Here is a 19,945-nt window from a genome sequence, read left to right as displayed (position 1 = left end):
TGCAAGTGAGCAAACTGTTGCTTTTTCCAGACTCCACGTCATATCCTGGGTTGCCCAGCAGGCTTGGTTTTAGGAACATTTGTGTCTGCATGTTTATGCTACCTTGGGTGTTACTCAATTCATAGTCTCAGGGAGGATTTCTAGAGTTCATAGAACTTAACTCCACTAAACAATGTAGCTTATATTGCAGAGATCAAGAAAGTAGCAATGACAGCTGGAAAGGTTTCAAAGAGGTCAGCATATCTTAGAACACACAGGAGGTTGCTAACAACAGTAAGTCCCAACAGGATGGGAAGAAACATGGATACAACCAATTCCAGAAATCCAAAGCTGATTTTAAAATTGAAAAGTTGTAAACTCTCCTTATAGTTCCTAACACATGTTCTGAAGCAGAAGCACTTAAAATGCTGGATATCCCACAAGACTTGCTTGCCTAAACAAACAAAGGAAGAACAAAACGAATTCCTAGGGAATAGTTTAACATATTCAGCTGCACAATCATTTATGCCACCACCAAGGACCGTTAAATACCCCAGTTCAGTAGACTTCAAATCAAGTTGGGCAAGAACAATAACCAGCAAGAGACTGGTCTTCAAAAAATGCTTCTCATTGTATGAAGTTGAATCTAAGGACCATAAGTGTAAGTTTATGGAATCTTTCCCCAGAATACGGGCAGTATGTGCAGCGTGGAGTCAAGGAAGATTTTGTTTAATGAAGCCAAACTAAATATAAGGACACTTCCATCAACCAGTAGGATTTGTGTTTAGGTTGATCAAGTTGACTTCGTCTCCTGGTTAATACAGAGTACTGTTGGCTAATGAAACCTGACATTGGAATGTCTCTACCTTGTATGTAAGGAATTACATTCACCTTTATGCTCAAAACATGCACAATTTATAGATTATACATTTTTTAGAATTGCAGAATTCCAACTACCAGTGACTTAACTTCAGTAATCAAACCATCTAGCAAGGTGAAAATGGGCTCTAGACAGAGCTATAGAAAATAATAAAATATTACTCCAAAATAGACATAATAGAAAGTTTCATAAGCCCATGAAAAATGACAAGTATTTTAAAATGCAAAATGTAACAAGGTAAGAATTTTGAGGAGCAGCAGAGCATCTGGGACATACTCATTATTAAAGTAGTCAGATTTAGTGAAGAAAATAGAAAATCCTATATTACTCCAACACAGAGGTTGGCAAACTTTATAGTGCCACGTAGTCAATATTTTAGGCTTTCAGGGCCTTTCTGTCTCTCTCCTAGCTATTCCTCTCTGCACAAAAGCAGCCTATGAAAGTGTGGCTGTGTTCCAATAAAACTTTATTTATAGACTATGGAATTTGAATTTCAGTAATTTTCACACATCACGAAATCCTTTTCTTCTATTTTTTTTGACCATTTTAAAATATAAAAATTATTTTAAGCTCACAGGCTGTACAAAAATAGGCCATGCACCACATTTGGCCCACAAACTATAGTTTGCCATGTCGTGTTTTAAGCCCCTGGGTTGACAAAACTCAATAGACAAAAGGCTTGATATTCAGTTGTTTCACTGTGACCTAAGTAGTATTTTTGTCACTTGAAAAGTTGGCAAAATCTTTCAGAAATTAAGAAGTGACAAATAATAGTTTAAATCTATCACATATAATCAACCTGTACTCACCATGTAACAGTAAAATGCGTTTATTTTACATTTTCTGGGCCTGTATAGATAGAAATTTCCCCATTTCACTGTTTGTATATAGAAATATTTTAAAGTGTATAAAGAAATATTTTAAAGTAGATGTGTATAAAGAAATATATTAAATATTTTAAAGAATATCTGATCATCTTCCCCTTGTCTAAAGGGACATAAAAGGTTTTGAGTATCTACCTATCTTATAGTAAATCCAGCCAGTAGTTAATTTCATTAACTAAGCTGTAATTCTCATTCACTTCACTCTTTCTATATCCATTTATAAAATATATATACATATCATAAAGAACACATTCCTTATTGTCACACAGTTTTAAAAATTTAAAAGACTTAGGGAGACAAGGAAATATTCTATGTTGGCAAAACTGTTTAAAGTGATTAATTTTTCAGGTGTTTGCCTCTGCTATTATGTGGCACATGGCATGCATATTAAAGTTTGTTTAGAAGATGCAAATGGAATTAATACTTCCTTTCTAGAAAACAATTTCATAAGAAGCATAGAAGCTATTAAAATGGTCAAAGCCTTTGACTCAGTAAATCATCCTCTACTAGTAAGCTCTCAGGAGGAATTCCAAGTTAAAGCAAAAGTTTATATGTTAAAAATATTTATCACAATTTTATTTATAGTATCAAAAATTAAAAACCAAAATGTTCACTTTTAAAGCTATAGGTGAGTAAAATCTAACACAGCTGAATAATAAACAATTATCAGACCTTCCATTTTGACATAGAAAGAGGAAGTGCTACCATATCCTATTGGTCAGAAAACAGAATATAAAATTCTACATATATAATATGACCTTAGCAATATAAGAACAAATGCATAAAAAATGCTGGAAGGAGATATGTCAGAATGTTGCCAGTGGTTGCATTTGAGTGGTAGGTTAAGGTGATATTTTTCCACTTCATTATGTTTTTATATAGATCTCAACTCTTTAAAATATGGCATATAGATTATTAAAGCAGAAAGAAATTAAGTAAAAACCCTGAAAAAATGTATACACAGACTAAAAGGAATTCAAACACTGACCAGAAGAGTGACAAGTGCAGTGATTTATCAGTAATGGTTATCTTGACATGGTTATCTTCTCATGACAATTGCAAGTTTTCTCTCAAATATTCTCTTAGTTTCAGCTTTGCCCCACTCCAGTCTATCTTGAAGACTATACCTCAAGTAACTTCCCTGAATAATGTCTTAATTATTACAATTTCCTGTCCAAAAATCTTTATAGCCTCCCCATCATCTATTAAATATCCAAATCATCTGGCATCCAAGGCCTGACTAGGGCACTCACAAGCCCACCTGTCTGCCATTATTTCCCTCTAGCCAATTTAGTCTCCCAACCTCCCATTCAGTTTTAATCCATAAATGTTAATTTATTGTGACCTCTTGTGTGTAATTAAATATATTCATTTTCTATAAAGAACTTACTGTCTAATAAGCGGGTCAGAAAAGTAAACAGATTTTTATAGACATGATCTGTATCTATCAGGACGTTATTGCAGTAATTCAATACAGGGGGAAATGACAGGTAACTGAATTAAAATACTAACCATAAGAAAGAAAAGTGAGAAAATCAGGAAGTACATTCCGTTGCTTCTGGATGTGGATGAGGTCTTGATAGGCACTCAAAGAAAATGTTTCCAGATCTAGCATGAGAATGAGAATCTGCCAAGGCTTGCTGGTAGAAGGGATATTTGTATTGAATTTTATTTTATTCTTATTATTTTTTATTTAAATTCAGTTTGCCAACATATAGTATAACAGTGCCCATCAAGTGCCCTCCTCAATGCCGGTCACCCAGTTACCCCATTCCCCTGCTCTCTTCCCCTTCCATAACCCTTTGTTGTTTCCCAGCATCAGGAGTGTCTCATGATTTGTCTTCCTCCAATTTTTCCCCACTCAGTTTCCCTCCTTTTCCTTATAGTCCCTTTCACTATTTCTTATATTCTACATATGAGTATTTAAATAAGAGTTAGACCAGTGAAGTGAGGCTGCTGGTGGTGGTGTTCCAGACAAAGGAACCAACATGTATGAGAGCTGCAGAGGCATGACACAACATGGCATGGTAGGACAACTTGACCCATTTGACTGCAGTACAGAGTACATGTGGGAAACTCCAAGACGGGAAGGTAAGTGATACCTCTTGTGTGCTGTTTGAAGCAGCTGTAATGCTGTCTTGAGCCACTGGTAACACAAAGGCAGGATAAACTGCATACTTGAAGAAGTCAAAGCTGGCTTTCCACAGAGGCTAGGTTTGAAGGATGAATAGAGGTTGGTCCAGGGAACAGTAGTGGAGGAAGCCCATGAGGCAGAACCAGGGATTTGGAGATATATATAGCATGTCATGTTCAAGGGAATTCGGATTTTGTTCAGAATAACTCAGGCATAAAAATTGTGTGTCCTGCTGAAAAGATGTGTGTTGGTAAACTGGCTCTTTGCTGGTGATGAAGAAGCACCTGATATGTCGGGCTGGCAAATTTCAATGGTGTGAATACTCTCATCATGGCTGATCTCAAGCTACCAGCGATCTCAAACAATCAGCTCACAAAATTCCTGAATGTTCAGGAATGAGTATGAGCCACCTCCAGCACATCACTATTAAGAGGAAGTATGTTCTGTAGAGCCTGGTAGCCCATTTGGGGAGATACACCTGTATGTGACGGGCATACTTCTGCCTGTGGAATGGCTTTAAGTAGAGGGGTCACAGGATCACAGTTGCGTCCTGGAAAGATCTCTGTGGTGTAGTTGAAAAGACAGTCTGGGGGAGATCGAGAATGCAAACAGGGAGTAGTGTGGACTGTGCTGCAGAGCCCAGGAGGGACAGAGGTGATAGTCCCTGGGCCAAGACAGAGGAGAAGTCATCGCTTGGTGTAAATGCCTAGCAAACTCATCCTTCTGTGAATAACAGCTATAAATTCTGAACAAAACACAAATGAACTACTTCTGGAGACTGAACAAAGAGCAGGCAGATTTTGGAGGGGAATCAGAACTTTGAGCAAGTGATCTGCAGAGTGAATTCCCCATTTTTCGTGGCTGTGCCTTGATGGTAATTGCAGTTGTTTCAGTGCTGGAGTAGCCCATTGTTTTCCTGGCCTAAGGTGCCAGGGGAAAGAGCTCAGGTCACCAAGGCTGCTAGAAAGTGAGGAGAAAACGTTGGACATGGGGAAACCAGAAAATGTGAAAATAATTTGGCCCAACTGTCTACTGACTACAGAACCATATGTGTGTGGGGAAAACCGGATGCAGCCTGTACCCAGGGCTTTAAGATCTGAACTAATCTGAGCCACCACTCAGATGTGTGAGAGTTTTCAGTTTGAGTCTAAACAAATTGATTATTTGTTAAATCAAAAACATTAACACTCCAGAGCAATTATAAGAAAATCCAGAGTCTCCACAGCAAAACATTTACAGTGCCCATAATATAAACCAAAATTATTCAACAAATCTCAAGAATCTCAAAAAAAAAAAAAAAAGTAGTTCAATTTCAAGAGAAAGATAATTAACAGATGCCAATGCTAAAATGACCTAGAGGTTAGAATGACCAGGCATAGCCTTTAAAGCAACTATAACAAAGGGAAAGGCATTTTTCAGATGTAATTAAGGTCTCAAATTAGTTGATTTTTAATTAATCAAAAGGGAGAATATTTTGTGGACCTAATGGAGTCAGATTAAAGCCCTAAAAGAGGGACTGGACCCTTTTGAGAGGAGAGAGATACGTATGCTCCTGCTGGCTGTGGAGAAGCAAACTATCTCGTTGTGACTGCCTGCAAAGAAGGCCATGGGGCAGAAAGCTGTGGGAAGCCTCCAGGACCTGCAGGTGGCTGCCAGTCCCAGTCACTAGTAGTCAGAGAGAGCCCTCATCCTATAGTCACAGGGGAAAAAATTCTGCCCACAAACTGAGTGCGCCTGGAAGTGGATTCTTCCCTGTTTGGACTCATGACCCACAGACAGAGTGATGGTAAATGTGTACTCTTTTAAGCTGCTAAATTTGTGGCAATTTGTCATTCCATGATAGAAATATAATACAACATGACAGAAGAAAAAAAGCCAGTAAACTTGAAGATAGATCATAGAAATCATCCAGTCTGAAGGAGAGAGAGAGAAAAAAAAAGATTCAATAAAATTAATTGAACTGCAGGGACCTGTGGGACAATTTCAAAAGGTCTAATATATGAGTAATTGCAATCCAAGAATGAGAAGAGAATGAGAAAATGGGGCCAAAAACATTAAATAAGCTCAAAAAAACTTCCCAAGTTTTGTAAAAAGATAGAAATTTACAGACCCAGGAAGGAAGCTCAGAAAACTCCAAACAGACATCTCAAAGAAACTCACACTCAGGCACCTCAAGATGAAACTACTCAAACCAAAGAGAAAGAGAAAATCTTCAGGATTAACTGGAGGGAAAACTGTAGGGGAAACCATTTGAATAACTATGAACTTCTCTTTGGATATCAGGGAAGCTAGAAGTCAATGGAGCAAAATCTTTAAAGTGCTAAGAGAAGGTTTACACTGAAAGTGATCTGTCTAGAAGCTATCTGGGGGTTACAATCACCAGGATTTGGCTACTGGTCATGAATGAGAAGCACCTGTTTGACTCTGAGGTTTAAGACTCAGGGATGAGTTGGCAGTGCTGCTGTTGGCCCAAGACAGGGAACAGGTAAAAAGACAATGTTTCGGAAACAGAGGATGGAATAGGATATGAGAGCACAACAGGGTGATTGTAAAATCTGTTTTGGGCACATTGAGTTTTGGGTTCCTTGGGAGGACAGAAAGAATGTTATATTAGAAAAAAACACACAGATTTGAAGCCATAAATGCCTGGATTTCACTCCTAAGGTTTGTTAGCTATGTAAGATTGGAAAAGTGTTTTAATTCCTTGGAGTATCAGCTTTGTCTTCTGCAAAATCAAGAGTTTGTTTTTTGTTTTTTTTTTTTAAATCAAGAGATTTTTGCGACTGTCCCCTGCAATAACATTTATAAAAGGCTAGTGAAGAACTCAGCTCTCTGTAACCAAAGGTTCCTTTCCTTCCCTTTTCCCTTTCTTAACTAGACTTCTAAGTGCCCATGTATGGTAGGCAAGTTGAATGAAAGGGTCAGAATATCAAAAGAAATAGTCTGGCCTAAGAGGTAAAAATTGGGTCTATCATCAGTGCCTTGGGAGCAGTGGGACTAAATCAGAATGCCCAAAGAGGCAGTGCAAAGAAAAGAGGACTTTTTTGGTTACCTATTGCAGTAGAACAATGGACAGCAGTGGTATAAGCAGAGGATGACTACTATAGACACTCCACTCATAAAAGGAGAGAAAGGGAGACCTGTCAGAGTTACTGGTCCATGAAAAGTTTATATCCAACCAGATAAATGTCAGAAGTTTCTCTATTAGTAATCATCCATACTGCTGCTCAGGAATAATTGTCCATGGCTCCTTGCTTTGGATTCTCAGCTCAAGCCTCTGAGTCATCCATCCTTTTTCATGAAAAGTGTCCTTTGTTTGCACTTCATAGTTTTCTCAGCCTGCTTTCTGTCAGTAGAATTGTGAAGGATCACAGGACTCTTTACCACTTTGTACTGTCTTCGTCTCCTTCAGTCTAAATTGGCAGTGTTTCTGCTGATATAATTCTTTAAACAATTTTGTGGGGCTCTTGTCAATCTTACTGAGGTTTGCTACAATAGACAAAATCACTCATCTCTTCAGGATAATTCCTTCTCTGCATTGGGGTTTGCTGACTCTGCTGAGAGTGTTAGAAGCCCTGTGGTTTGCACAGTTTGCTAAGACACCAGTTTAGATCTCTCTGAGATCCGAACAAAGGATTTTACAGCCATATCCCTAAACCAGCTTCATCCCTAAACCAGCTTTCCTGGCTGTGTCCTGGATTTGATCTTTACCTAGAAACCATTTCTTGGTTTTAGCATCATTTGCCATCTGGAAGGCTAGAAATGTTCAAAACTAGCAAATCCTGGCTCCTCTTTGACAGTTCTTCCTTAAGCTTCTGCCAACCCCTCTCAGACTTTAATATAAGCAGCAGATAGAAGCCAGGAGGTCCCTCAGCACTGCCCGGAAATCTCCTTAGCTAGATCACAGAGTTCATTAGGCACGTTTCTACTTTCCATATCACTCTAGCTTGTGGTGTTGCTAAAACCTGCCACTACATAGCAAGGATCCCCTTTCCTCCATCGTCTAGCAACATTTTCCTCACATCGTAACTGACAGCCTCCTCTAAGGCCATCAGATAACTATTAAAAATATATTTGAAACACCTTAGGTACCCAACACTCTTCTCAAGTCCTCTGGATTCTGCCCACTTGCCTGCTCCAAAGCCCCTTGCATTTTTAGGCTCTTGTTATAATAGCACCCCACTTAGAGATAACAAAATCTTTATTAGTTACATATTGCTGCTTAATAAATTACCCGAAAGCCTGAGCAGATAAAACAACAAACAATTTTTTTAAAATCTCCATTTCATTAGCCAAGAATTTTGGGAGTGGTTGAACTGGGTTGTTGTGGTTCAGAATCTCCTAGAAGGTCGCAGTCAAGACATCAACTGGAACTGTAGTCATCTAAAGGCTTGACTGGGCTGGAGGATCCATTTCCAAAATGGCTCACTCACATGGCTCTTGGCTGAAGGCCTTGGCTCTTTGCTACAAGGATCTCTCCATAGAGTTGGTGGAGTATTCTCATGACATAGCCACTGGCTTCCCCCAGATCGAGTGACCCAAAATAGAATAAGACAGAAGCCGTAGGGTCTTTTATGACCTAAGCTCAGAAGTCATTCATTGTCATTTCCATGATATATCCCAGTGGCTACACAGACTAGCCCTATTCAGCGTGGGAGAGGCCTACAGAAAGGCACAAATAGCAGAAAACAAGGATCACTGGAGCGATCTTGGCAGTGATAAGGAATAATAGTAGAATTTAGAGGTTAGGCTGAGGAATGGGATCTATTGAAAAGGGGATAAAAGGTATGAGAAAAATTAGGACATACAGTGTTCTAAAAACCAAGAAAAGAGTCTCTAGTGGAACAGAATTATCAGATGCAGCAGGGAGATTGAGACAAGAACTGAAGAGAGTACTAGGCAGTTGAGAGGTCATTAATGGTTCAAATATGGATAGAAGCCAAATTGAAGTGGGTTGAAAATGAACAGAAGGTAAGGGAATCAGCATGATTTTTTTTTTTTAATCTTGACTAGGTGTTAACTAGAGAAAGCTGCAGGATCAAGAAAGGGTTTTAAGTGGAGGAAACTTAGGCATGTCCTGTGTGGAAGAAATAAATAGCAGAGGCTCATGTGCAGAAGAGAAGAAAAATGATTAATGGCATAAAGTCTTAGAAGATGGGAAGAGGAAGGACTCCAGATCATAGGTAGAAGGATTGACCCTGGACTGGAGGAGGCTTATGTCAGATATCTATTGCTGTTTAGCAGAGCACCCCAAAACTTAGGAGCTTAAAAAGGTGTATTAGCTCATGAATCTGTTGGTCAGAAACCTAGATGACCCCAGGAGGTTCTTCTGCCAGTGTCTGTGTGGCTCACTTGTGGTCCAAGATGGCCTCACTTGCACATGTGGTATTTGGCCAGCTGTCAGCCAAGGTACTCTTGCTTCTCTTCATGTGACCGGCGCAGCAGACAAGCCCAGACAGGAAAGCAAGCAGAAATTGCACAGCCTGTTGAGCCCAAGTTCAGAGCTCACACAGCATCTTCCGCCACGTTCTGTTAGGCAGAGCAAGTGACAGGGTTAGGCCAGGTATTACCTCTTGCTGAGAGAACTTGTGGCCATTTGCAACTTATCACAAAAGCCTCCTCTGATTTTGAGATTGGAAAGAGAGAATGGGGATGAATATGAATGGAGATGAGGTAGTGGATATTTGCTGAAAGTAAAAAGAAAGAAAAAAGAGCAGGAGGCTTTTCAAAAAAGGAATTTTCCACAATATCTAATCCTGTAGCCTGCTCATATTAGGCATTTGGTAAATGTTCACTGAAGAAATAAATGTTTCATTACTTACTCATAACGTTTCTGACATTTCTCAGGAACATAGACTTAAAAGCTTAGTTATTTTAACAATATGGAAATTATAAACTTTTTTTACATCCAATTGGATATTTTGTGTGTAGTGTACAGACACACAAAAAGAGGTCCTCTAATCTCAAAATGTGTGCTTCTGTATACTGCCAGTGAAGTTGAGCTTTTAATTAAGAGTAGCTCCCCGTCTCCTACAACCCCTCCCCTTTAACCTCCCAGTGACCTCTCATGAAAACTGTGACAAAACTAGGAGATCACTGCAGAAGAGGATTCACAGTATTCTCCAAATGAGAGCTTCTTTCAGGTCCACATGCATTTCTAACTCTACCCAATTTATTCTTTTTTAATTTTTTGTTTAAGTAAGCTCTACACTACACATAGGGCTTGAACTCATGACCCTGAGATGAAGAGTTGCATGCTTTACCAACTGAGCCAGGTAGGCACCCCAACTCTTCCCAGTGTAACTGTGAAAAATTCTTGTTTGTCATAAACTAAAAGTACGTTGTATAGTTACCAAATATTACCAACTTAAAGTAAATCATTTCAAATTAACTTTGCCACCCAGTATTTCTTTCTCTAACCATGAAAGTCCAATATCACCTTTGTTGTGAAAGGCACAGCTGTCTGCAACCAGCAATTCCATGTGGGGAGGAAGGATTGTATGCTTTTGCTCCCCAGTGGCAGTAACAAGCTTCTCTTTACTATTGCTGACATTAAGAAAGCTAAAATCAACAGTGAGGTAAACACTTCTTGGGGCCATCTAGCAAGGATTTTAATCCCAAATATTCTATAAACACTGACTCCATTTGAGCACCCGGAACCTACTGTCCAGTATCTTTATTTGGTTTTAGGCAGTAATTGAATGAGCAAAGTAGTAGATTATAGACTCTCCCTTTTCCTTTCTCTCTTAAAATATGTCAGTTTCATGAGAGTCCAGGAGACTTACATCCTGTGAGGAAGCATAGAGGGCCTAGTGAAGTCACCAGTAGAGGTAAATGGGGCCCTAACAGTTTTGGTCATTAAGTATCTAGTAGTTAGAGCATATTTGGAATTTCTTCATTTTCTGTGGGGAAATACATTCACTCTAAATGAGAGGCAGAGGTTTGGGGCTAAATTTTCTTTTTCCTGTATTTTTCAAAGTTTCTTTTTAAAAATGATTTCCAGTATGATCTTTAGTTAAGACTTTTAAAGTCTTTCACCAGAAATGGCAAAGATGGGACCGTGATAGGGCACTTTATTCAGCCCCAGAGTGGATTTCTGGAGCTTTCTACAAGCCTGCATGAAAAAGAACAACTGAGGATTATTTCAGCTGTGAAGCACCCAGAGGAATGACTGTTGGTGCTGCTAATGGTATCTCTGTCCCTCCTCTAGCAATAAATTTTAGATATTGAAATACAGCTTTGGAGAAAAACATACTGAAGATTCCTTAAGCTTTTTACAAGACACTGAACGGCTTTTCACAATCCTATGCTCTGGAAATGTGAATTCTTGATGTCTAAACATAAAGGTCCTTTACTAAACTAGTTTTAAATATGAGTTTTCATACAGAGTGCTTGGAGAAAGGGAATGCAGCTGGACCATTAAAGCGTGGTATTTTGCCATTTTTAAGTAATGGGAAATACTGATTAAGAATGTTATAAAGATTTCAGTATACATAATGTAATTGTCTCTAATCCTAATCTGTTAGCACGAATCTGTAACAAAAGCATTAACTCTGTTAAAGACAATGGCATACCTATTATACTGTGGCACTTTTTAATTATTTCCATACTGAACAGGATATTGAAGAGCTTATTATCTAAAGGTCAGAATAATGCCCAAGACATGGCCAAGCCCAATGAGTGTCAGATGCATGGAATGTTAGATGACTTCATAGTTATGAAATTATTTCATTTCTCATGATAATTCCTGACTTGCCAAGTTAGTGAATTTTAAGAACTCTGAGAGCAGATTTTAAGATAAATGTGAAATAATCCATACTTTTGGAGTCAGGGACTTCCCTTCAGGCATTAGTTCATATTTGACTTGCTTGACTTACACTTGGGGATAAAATGAGTTAGGACAAGGTCTTAGATACCACATTCCCTTACTGGGAAAGAAAACCAACTTGCACAACTTTGGCTCATGTTTCTTGTTATACAGGCACTGAGAAGCAGCCGTTGCCATGAAATACTTTATTTAACCTTTACAAAAATGTTTTCTTAGTATGGCAAGGCAGTTTAGTTAAATGAAAATAAATAACTATAAAAATTTTGGATTTCTTTTATATCCATCTGTTGACTTCTTTTTTTCTAATTAAAAATTAGGGATAACAATTATAATTGTCTAAATTGCCATGATGACTAAAAACAAAGATTGCTTAAAGCTGTTTTATCCTCTCTTAGGACACGTGTTTGAATGTCTTCTATTTTACATTAAAGTGAATTTTGAGAAAAAAATTTTTTTTAAAAAGTGAATTTTGCTGAGTGGTGAATGTTACATTTGAGAACAATTTGAAAGAAAGTTCTTTTAGGTTGGGTTTCTCTATTATTTATATTTGTATTTAGTCAAAATTGATTTTCAAACAAACAAAACAGTTTGGCTCACAAACTCAAAATATTTTTCCAAACCTGAGTGACTATTAAACAGTATCTCTGGTGTCTTATCATATTGGTTTCCATTTTTCAGCTCCCCTAAATTAGTCTTTATTATTTCTATCCAACATGCTCTTTTCTCTCCCACTGAACAGCTGGGTCCAACTAAGAACGTGGCAACCATCAGCTATCATTCTGTTAAAATAATGTGTCTACACAGCACCAAAATCTCCTGGCTCTGACTGCAACTCAATTAAGCAATTGAAATTATTATTTTATTTAATTAGCTTAAAAGAAAATATGGATTATTTCATATTTTATGGACAAACCATACTTTTCTGTACTCACATATACATATACATATACATTTTTCTGAATTTTTACTTTTTAACCCTTTGTGGCAGTTATCAGGGTGAACTATCTCAAAGACTCACACAATTCTGGACTTAAGGCAGTATCATGTTTTCTCAGTCACCAATCATTTAAATAGAGGGAAGTCTACACCCTTTAGAAACATGAAAACAATGTATGTGTGTAATGCTGAAATGATCTTTTCAAAATCTGTATGTCATTTTATACTGTTTTTACTATGTGCCTTTATATCTGATTTTATGATTAATATGTCCCAAAAATTATGCATAAAATTATGTTTTTAAAATATGAGGGAATTTGCTCATGATATCTTCTTGCAAAAATTTTTTGAAGTGTATTATTTTTCACTAATTTAGATAATTTAGATTGAGATAATTTTTTAAAAGATTTTATTTATTCATGTGAGACACAGAGAGAGAGGCACATACACAGGCAGAGGGAGAAGCAGACTCCTCAAAGAGCTAATGGTGATGTGGGGCTTGATTCCCGGACCTGGATCACACCCTGAGCCGAAGGTGGACACTTGACCACTGAGCCACCCAGGAGTCTCAGATTTAGATAATTTTTTAGCAAAGAATACACATTAAGAATCCCATTGTTTTGTAGACAGTATATAAGTCAGAAGTACCACAATTATTCATCCTACTCTCACTTCTTTTTTAACGTCTTTTTCTCTACATATATAATTTTTAGACAGAGATTGATGCCCAAACAGGGAAAAACCATAAATTTTTGAATTTGGATTTCTGTTTAATTACTTATGAAATATAAATCTTTTCTAATTTTAGAAAGATTCTGTGATTTGATTATAGATATGTTGAAACAGATTAAGCCTTAATGTTTGCTAGAAATGTGTGACATTTACCTATGGAAATTCAAATAATTTACTGAAGACTATAGATGAAAGGACACAATGCACTGTTTTAAAGCTGTAGAGCCTTATACATAGAAGATATATAGAATCATTTTTTATATTAATTTTGTATATCTTGTTTTTCTCTCATACCTGTGACACTTTTTGTCCTATTTTTTTTCTTTTTAAGATTTTATCTATTTACTTATGAGAGACACAGAGAAAGAGGCAGAAACATAGACAGAGGGAGAAACAAGCTCCATGCAGGGAGCCCAATGTGGGACTTGATCCCAGGACTCCAGGATCACGCCCTGAGCCAAAGGCAGATGCTTAACCCCTGAGCCACCCAGGCATCCCATGTCCTATTTCTTTATATATTTGTCTTTAACTTTAAAGACTTTCAATTTTTTTCTATAGCAGTTATTCATACTTGCGCTACTTCCGTCAGTGTAAATCAGTATTCTGCAAATGCATTTTTTAGTTTTTCCTGCACTTATTGTTTTATCTAATTACCTTTTTATATCACGTATTTATTTAAACCTCAGGCTGTTTTCTATTTATGCCAGACTGTTCTTTCTTCTCAATGGTTTTCTACAGTTTTACAGAAGTCATGTATTTTTGCTCAGTTTAAAGAAAACCAAAACTTTCCTTTTATTCTTTTCCTGAATTCTGCAAGACAGTATTCATGAGAACTGGTCTCTTCCCCTCACTTTTTGAGATTATATTCTCTTCCCTTTGCTTTGTAGTATTTTTTCAGAGGTCACATGGCTTATTTTAGTTTATTAGTGATTAGAGTATATGGACTGTCCTTGGTTAAACCCTGTTACCACTTGAGGAATGATGAGACTGTTGCTCTCATCCTGCCCTGTGGCAGAATGACAGTCAATTCCTGGCTCACTTTCCATTTTCTAGCTGGCATGTCCTAATCTTTCTCAACTGTACAGAGGGGACAGCTTCTCCTCCATCTTTTCCCGCATCTCTGATACCCTAAATTATCACAATTTATGAAAAACTGCAGTTCCCCTTGTTCACAGCTGGTTTTGTTGTTCCTGACTCTTCCTCTGTAATGTTTGTCTTGTGATGACCTCTGATAAAATACAGCAGAGTACTGCCACATTCGGTTTTTCCCTGGGAGTTACTCTCTGTACAGATGTAGAAAGACCAGGGAGATAGTGAAGAGCAGGACATCAAACAGTCTATGAAGCTCAGTTACTTTCTCTCTCTGCCTGCAATGCTTCAATCCTGGGTGTTTACTGATGCCCTAAGGGGAAGTAGCAGCTGCTAAGAGTTCACTGCCTCTTTAGCATCCTTTTCCATACCATTCTCTTGTGGGCAGGTCCTCTTCCCAGCCCTCACGTCTCATCCCCCAATAACCTACACATGTCTCTGACTGTGCAAGAGGGAGATCTGGCCTCCTAAAACAATGATTTTTATGCCAGTATGACTCTTTCCTTTCACGGATCAAAATTCAGTGGCTCCATTTGGGTTGGGATCAAAGCTATTAGAGGAATGTAAGCTGCTGAGTTCATACTATAAAGTTATTTTCCAAATCACATTAACAAGAAATAAGACAAGAAGTTGTTTGCACAAATGATTTGAAGCTATAGCTTGCTACTTTTAGGACTTGCCCTTGTTTGTAATGCAGTCAGCGTGCTTTGTAGACATTAATTTTGTGCAGAAAGAACCACTCCAAGTTAGGCTGTCACCTGCTTGTGTTTATCAGAAACAACAGTAATATATATATTTTATTTACTCTTATTTCAGCATGTTTTTTTTTTCATGTTATTTCTTTGGGTTCTAAATATGTTCTCTGGACAGTCTTTTAATTCCCCAAGCAGAATACGTCTGGGGTCCTATAACAATTTTTTTCCTTCCTCTCATAAAATTTTAGAGCATAATTTTTCTTGTTAAATATCTGTTTCTCCCACTCTATTGTGAGAATTTTCAGTGCCAGTCATGTGTCTTGTTCCTCTCTATAGCAACCATGTGTAGCATAGGCTGTTGGCTTATAGTAAATATTTAATAGCTGTAGATCCTAAAAATATTTGCTAAATTGGAAAAAAAAAAAAGTATTGCTCTAGGGGAAAAAGCTCAAATAATTAAATTAAACTTCTCCAAGGATCATGTGAATAAGTAACAGAGCAAACCAGACCCTCTGAGAGAAGCCTGGATGCTGCAGCAATGAACGGACCATCATGTCACCTTTTAGCAAAGTGCCAGCAGGTGCAAATGGGAAAACTGTGATACCGACTAGGAAAGATAGGGAGGCTTCATTCAGGAAGCTGAATTTGAGTTATTAAAATAGAAATGTGTCATTTCTTTTCCCTTAAAATGCAGACTCTGTATGCTTTCTATTAGATATTTTTATTTTTAATAATAGTAATGTTTATCTGATTGCAAAATAATACATATTTATGGTATGAAATTTGGAAATTACATAAAAGCACACAAAACATATACACAAAGGAATACTTAAAACATACAACCCCAAAACCCCAAGATAAAAACTCTTAACATTCTAGCATATTTCTAGCCATTTTTCTCCCCTATATACTTTTTCTTCATTTTACAAAAAAATGGAATGTATACTGCATGTTATCTTTTTGTAATGTGCTTTTTTTCCCATTAATCTATTGCTAAGTAATATTCTTAATGTTTTTTCATGCTGTGATTGTTTTTTTCAATAGCTTGAGAGGATTCTACAATGTCAGTATGGTTAGGCACATCTAAGTCAGCACCACTTACTCTCTGTAAGCACACTGGAGTTCAAATCTTATCCCTTGTCTTCCCATCACTGTGGCCCTGAGAAGCTCGCCTGGCCTCTCTGTGACTCAGTTTGCTTTTTCATCTGTAAAATGGAGCAAAAGTACTTACTTCCTAAGAACATTTTAAGGAATCAGTGATAAAATCTATAAAAAGCACTTAGACTAGCGCTCAGCACATAGTAGGTGTCTAACAAATGATACCTTTTATTGTTTTTACAGTATTTTATCAGATCAATTTCCTAGCAGTGCCTAATTTTTATTATTATGACGATGCTGGAATAAGCTTACATCTAGGTAAAACTTACACATATGTATAATTATTGCCTTATGATAAATTCCTGTGTAGGATTGATGAGTCAATGTCTAAAACAGATTTTTGACAAGGACTAGCCTCCAGCTACAATTTTCATTCTAACAGACGTTTTGTGAGTGTGCCAGGGTTCCCTTTTTCATAAAGGATTGTTTTAGGCTGATTGCAAGTATTTGTGGCCTTCATTGAATTCAGTCATGAGGGAAAACCTACAAACCTCTTCCTACATCCATTTTGAGGAAGAGCAAACTACCCCCAGCACTTGTGTGATGACAGAGGGGCCTCTATTATTATACCACCTCCAGGGTGATTGGTTTGGAAAGCTTTCCTTCTCTTTCTCTTTTTTCTTCCAAAATACCCTGCATCAAGAAGTCCAAGTTACCGCTAGAAATCATCCTGATAACAGTTTTAAAATGAGTAGTAAAATAAAGTTCACAGACAAGTATCTGGTACCTTCATTCATATTTAAAATACAATTTTAAAAACTTGGCCATCCTCTTTTCTTTGTATTCCTTGGTGTACCCTGTTTCCCTAGATTTCATCTTGTTTTTCTTTCTTCCATAACTGATTCAGGAATTCTCCCTTTGGAGGTGACTGTGGGTGGTCCTGAGAGCTGACCCCAGCCCCTTGATCCATAATTCAATTTTAACTTTTATTTTGTATTGAAAAAAAATGAGAGAGAGCTGTATATGCTCCCATTTGAGATCTTCAATGGAAAAACTGTGAATTTAGTCTGGCTGCCGGCATAGCACTAGTGGGGCTGCTGGAAAAAAAGAATCTGTAGCCCCTTGGGACCTTCCAACAAGTGTGGCTACTATGCAACTTGCCTATTGCTTAGTTTCAGTTCCCACTGAGAAGTTCAAACACGAGTGGTTCCTATTTTGACTCCTTCCCCCAGTGGAAAGTATTAGACACTTAACAAAGTAGGCCATAAAGAATGAAATGCCTGAATAGAAAAGATGATAGAGGAAGTAAGTCAGTAAGGGGAAATTAATAGGTGAGAGGGGCAAGAATATCTCCAAGTTGATAAGAGAACATAAAAATGCCATGGGCTCCCGGCAACACAGAAGAGCAATTTTTTGGCTGAGGCCATTGCTTCATCTCTCCTATGTCCTCAAGTTTCTGGCCCACCTTGCGTCTCCTCCGGACTGTTGCAGTTGCCCTGCTACCTCCACACTCCACCCTTCCCCTCTCCACACATTGCTGTCCTATACAGAGGGCTTCAGTGGCTACCTGCTGATTCTTCAAGCACAAATTCCTCCTCACTTAGTAAATCAGAGCCAGCCACAGTCTAGGTCTCTCTGACTTTATCCCTCACACTGGTTTGTCCTATTCCCTTTTCTCCAGCCATTCAAGACTATTAACTTTGCCCTTCGGCATACCTTCTGGCTTTCACATCTCACGTTGTCCATTGTCCCCGTAAGCCCAGAAAGGAAATGTCCTCTTTGCCAGTGGAAATCCTGCGGTACCTCTAAGCCCCAGCTGCTTTCATGAAGCTGTCCCAATCATAGCAGCCTAGAGCTAGCCCTCCTTTCTCTAGACTCCTGTGCCATGTTGCACTCCTCCTAGCGCCTCTTGTTATTTATTGGTGCATCTTTATTTTCCCTGTAAGATAATAAGCTCCTTGCAAGACAGAAAACACGGCTCTTCCTCCTCCCTTCCCCCATAGTGGCTAGCATATCAGCTCCCTTATAGCAACTGAGTGAAAAATTATATGGATGAATGACAGAAAGAAATTGCATGAGGATCAAGTAGTATGACATGAATTTCAAATTGTTATGCCTGATCTTATAGTTCCTTCAGTATAGAAATAAAAATACATATAGGAGCATTTGTTTTTAAATGGGGACTGTTTGGTACCTGTAGCAGTGAAATTTTATCATTTGGTTCAACAGAATAGAACTCTCATACTCAGTTGCGGTCCATGAGTATCAGTGCTGGTGTCTGGTACCTGAGTCAGTCATGCTGTGGGAAGGAGGAGCGAAGCAGTGCCGGGCCATCTCAGTTCCTGTCTGTAGATGTTCTCTCTTAGGAATGCAATTCCTTTCCTAATAAATTTTTATATACATATATATATTAAAAAATTGCTATTTAGATGCTTTGAACAGTAGACCGAACATTACAGATATTCTAATGGTGATGCATATGGGGGAGAAGTGTAATGTTTTTCTCCCACCCAACTTTTCTGTGTGAACTAAATCCAGATGTATCTGGATTTTCATAATTCAAAGAAAATATCTATGCCAACACTTTGAGAACAAATAGCTGCCAAGTGAAACCTGACAGTGTATTCTTTAGTGTCATTGTCAGTTAAAGCTGTGTACACAGAGTGAGCAGCTACCTAAAACTGAGCTCATATGCAAATGTGAACACTCCTCAATTAAAATTACATTGTGTACATTAAACCTTTCTTTAGAAGCTGTGGAACTTTCAGGAAAAGTATAGCCAAGCTTGACCTTAAGTACCTTGCCTCATTATTTTTTTGTCATTTCCAGCTACTAGTCTCTCCAAAGAAAACAATTTTCTTGTTTCTTTTAGTTTTGTGTGTGCCCTGAGCTTTATTCCCAATTGCTGCTACAAAAAAACTGAAATGGTTCCAAACACCACTATTACTTTTCTTTTTATTTTTCTCTGTAACTAATATTTAAAGATCAAAGATAACTCTGGTACTTTTATGTTGTGGAGCATATATAAGACCAAATTTTCCCTAAAGGTATTTGCTGTCCAGAATTTTTTTCCTTTTATTTTTTTTATTTTTTATTTTTTTTAGCTATTAGCTTTCTTTTCTAGAAATCATCTGAATGGTAGCTTTTTGATTTCACAGGGTCACTGGCAGTTGCATGGAGGAAGAACTAGAATGGGGCCATATGAAAAGCAGGGAGATGAGTTAGGAGGTTTTTTGGGGTTTTTTTGTTGTTGTTTTTAAGGAGGTTTTAAAAAATATCTTGATAAGGTATTTTAAAACAAAACAAAAAAAAACCCTTAACTTTCCATCAAAATCATATTGTGATGACTAGTGAAATGTTTTAATTTAGGCATTTTCTAAAGGCTCTTTCTAATGCTAAAACTGAAAAATGATCTTTCCATCAAAAGGCTTTTTTTATTATGATAATTCCCATGTATATTCTTAATGTATTTATTTTAAGGGCCTATTATGATAGCTCTCGTGTACAGTGTTTTTATAGTTTCTGTTAATTGGGAAAAGTTTCATATGATTAGCCTTTGGTTAATTCTTTTAAAAAATTATATATGATATCAAGGAAAATGGTGATTTTGTATATTATATAAACGTTTTTCCTAAAATGTCAGTTTTATTTTCTTATTCTTACTAATTGTATAGAATACTATTTATTTTC

General features: G+C 37.5%; 1 protein-coding gene across 9 annotated transcripts in view; it reads left to right on the top strand.

Annotated features, from left to right (window-relative positions):
• VPS13B (vacuolar protein sorting 13 homolog B) overlaps positions 1-19,945 on the top strand; it is a 739,627-nt gene that overhangs the window by 657,527 nt on the left and 62,155 nt on the right. The window lies entirely within an intron of this gene.

This window comes from Vulpes lagopus, chromosome 9 (assembly GCF_018345385.1).
Source record: "Vulpes lagopus strain Blue_001 chromosome 9, ASM1834538v1, whole genome shotgun sequence".
NCBI lineage: Eukaryota > Metazoa > Chordata > Mammalia > Carnivora > Canidae > Vulpes > Vulpes lagopus.
This window is presented reverse-complemented; position numbering and strand designations above follow the sequence as displayed.